This window comes from Triticum aestivum, chromosome 2A (assembly GCF_018294505.1).
Source record: "Triticum aestivum cultivar Chinese Spring chromosome 2A, IWGSC CS RefSeq v2.1, whole genome shotgun sequence".
Taxonomy (NCBI): Eukaryota; Viridiplantae; Streptophyta; class Magnoliopsida; order Poales; family Poaceae; genus Triticum; species Triticum aestivum.
Genome location: NC_057797.1, coordinates 223,484,778 through 223,488,249, shown reverse-complemented (window position 1 = coordinate 223,488,249; position 3,472 = coordinate 223,484,778).

Below are 3,472 nucleotides of genomic sequence, written 5' to 3'. Positions count from 1 at the left end.
ACCACGTACCCCTAGCTGCACGGCCTCCTGCCACGTGTGCTTGGGAGAGTCCCACAGCGACACGTTAGTAGGTGTGCTGGAGCGCGGGCACGAAGTGGGGGTTTCCCGCGGCAAGCTCCTTGCCGCGGCCGTCGTCTTGTCGCGTCCGGAAGCTTGTCGCTCGCCGGATCTTGCCGGGACGCAGGGCGCGTCGCGGCAAGCTTTCTTGGTATGCTTTGAGTGGCCTTCCCGGCAAGCTCCTCTTGCCGGGGTCTTGTCCCTTCCCAGCAAGATCCTCTTGCCGGGGCCTTGGTTGGCCTTCCCGGCAAGCTCCTCTTGCCGGGGCCTTGGTTGGCCCTCCCGGCAAGCTCCTCTTGCCGGGGCCTTGGTTTGAGTACTTTGTTCTTGAATGGTCTTCAAGGGAACCACGGAGGGTCTTGGCGGTCACCCGGCAAGCCTTGCCGCGGGGTGCTGCGACTGCCTGTGCACAAGTTCGGGGTACTAGGGTACCCCTACTCTAGTACACCGACAAGTTCCCATTAGCTTGATTGATTCACTAGCTGGAATTTCATCTAGCACATTTGGCAGTTGCTCTCTTTGTGAACCATTTGTCTCATCGAACCGCACATCCACTGTTTCAACCACTTTGTAATGAAAGAGATTGAAGACTCTGTAGGAGTGTGAATCCTTTCCATATCCAAGCATAAAACCCTCATGTGCTTTTGGTGCAAACTTTGAGGTGCGGTGTGGGTCCTTGATCCAGCACCTTGCGCCAAATACTCTGAAGTAACTGACATTTGGCTTCTTGCCAGTTAGGAGTTCATAAGATGTCTTGTTCAGAAGCTTGTGAAGATAAACACGATTGATTGTATGGCATGCAGTGTCAATGGCTTCAGTCCAGAATTTTCTTGGAGTCTTGTATTCATCTAGCATCGTTCTGGCCATCTTAATGAGTGTTCTGTTCTTGCATTCGACGACGCCATTCTGCTGTGGCGTGTACGAAGCTGAGAATTCATGTGTGATGACCAAGGTATCAAGATATGTATCAAGGCCAGTGTTCTTGAATTCAGTGCCATTGTCACTTCTGATGTGCTTTATCTTGGCGCCGTAATTGTTCATAGCTCGATTGGCGAAGCGTCTGAAGACATCCTGCACTTCATTCTTGTAAAGGATTATGTGCACCCAAGTATATCTAGAGTAATCATCAACAATGACAAAGCCATAGAGGCAAGCAGTAGTGGTAAAAGTTGAGTAGTGAGTGGGACCAAAAAGATCCACGTGAAGCAGTTCGAAGGGTCGAGTAGTGGTCATGATTGTCTTCGAGGGATGTTTTGCCCTTGTCATCTTCCCTGCTTCACGGGCACCGCATAAGTGATCTTTCTTGAACTTGACGCCCTCGATGCCTATGACATGCTTCTTCTTCGCAAGGGTGTGGAGGTTCCTCATGCCAGCATGCCCAAGCCTCGGATGCCAAAGCCAGCATTCTGAAGCTTTTGCAAGAAGACATACTGCAAGTTGTGGCCCTGCTGAGAAATCTACCACGTACAGATCATCTTTTCGATACCCTTCAAACACTAGAGACTTGTCAGAATCCATTAGTACTAGGCAACGATATTTTCCAAACATTACGATCATGTTCAAATCGCAAAGCATTGAGACAGACATTAAGTTGAAACCAAGGGATTCAACAAGCATGACTTTATCCATGTGTTGATCCTTTGAGATTGCAACTCTACCTAGACCCAATACCTTACTTTTACCAGTGTCAGCAAATGTGATGTGGCTCTTGTCAGATGGACGTAAGGTTGAGTCCATAAGAAGACTTCTTTTGCCAGTCATGTGATTTGTACACCCACTGTCAATAATCCATTCTGAAGACTTTGAAGACGCTGGTGTCGTACCCTACAGTGCAGTTAGGGGGATAGGCTTCACGAAGAGAATTGTGAAGCAAAAACATTTGACGAACCAGTGGGTTATGAAAACTTAGATCCAGATTAGGACTAATAGGGAGAGTAGCATGCGATTCAGGAACGAAGTACATAATGATGCCATTCGGGCATTTTATCTTGCGCCCTACAAGATTTTTAAGGTCCCCAGCAATAGCGTCAGAAGATTTTGGTTTTCTGCTGGAGACCTTTCCCTGCAAAAGAGAGTTAAGCCTTCTTAACCACCCACATCTTCAAGGGTGGCTTAGAAGCAATAAGTCTAAGTGCAGCATCTGAGAATTTTGGCTTTGAAGCCTTAGCAAACAGTCTTGCAGGTGGACAATAGTACTCATAAGAATAAGCAGAATAATTTTTGGTCATATGAACATGACGGTTTGATGAACCGCTCTCATATTCATATGCCTGAGTATGGTTTCCCTGCAAAACATTTGCGTTAGTGTGACTCAGGTGAGTCCTCTGTTTGTATGAAGCCTTTGGACCGTATGAAGCCTTTGGTCTGAGGTTTGTCTTCTTCAAGTGAGGTGTCATGAAGACATTCACAGGAAGATTTTCCAGACACTTTTTCGGAACCCAGATCTTCTTCATAGGCGGTCCATTCCTGCAGTTAGTACCAATGTACCTGGCAAACACTTCACCATTCTGATTCTTAAACAGTATATAGTTTGCATCAAAGGATTCATCAATGATAATGGGGTTAGCACAAGTGAAGCCAGATAAATTGGATGGATCTGCTGAAGGTTCCTTTGCAGCAACCCACTTGGTTTTGGGGTACTGCTCAGGTTTCCAGTAAGAGCCATCTGCATTTATTTTCCTTACGAACCCAACACCCTCTTTCCTAGGGTTTCGGTTCAGAATCTGCTTCTTGAGGACATCACATAATGTCTGATGTCCTTTAAGACTTTTGTACATCCCTGTTTCAAGCAATGTCTTCAACCTAGCATTCTCATCAGCAATAGCAGTGGTATCCTCAGCAGAGGGGTTAGTTACCACATCAACAGTTGAAGATATTGCAACAGCAGTAGCAGTGGAACATTCAGCAACAGAAGTAGCATTATCACGCTCAATGCATTTAAGACATGGTGGTTCAAATCCTTCCTGAGCGGAACTGATCTGTTCGGTGCGAAGTGACTCGTTTTCCTTTTGAAGATCTTCATGAGCCGCTCTCAATTTCTCAAGTTCTTGCTTCCTTTGAAGATAATCATAGGAAAGCTTTTCATGAGTTGTTGAGAGAGTATCAAGACGATCTTCAAGTTCCTGATACTTAACGTGAAGATTTTTTATGTCTTCAATTAAGGATTCAGATCGAGTCATTTCAGCACCCAACAGATCATCGCTTCTGTCTAACAGTTTTTGAATATGTTCCATGGCCTTTTGTTGTTCAGTTGCAATTTTAGCAAGTGTTTTGTAGCTGGGTTTTGAATCACAATCAGAGTCATCGTCACTGGATGTTTGATAGCGAGTAGTGCGTGTGTTTACCTTGGCACCGCGTGCCATGAAGCAGTAGGTAGGAGTGGAGTCGTCCTTGTCATTTGCATCGGTGTCGGTGA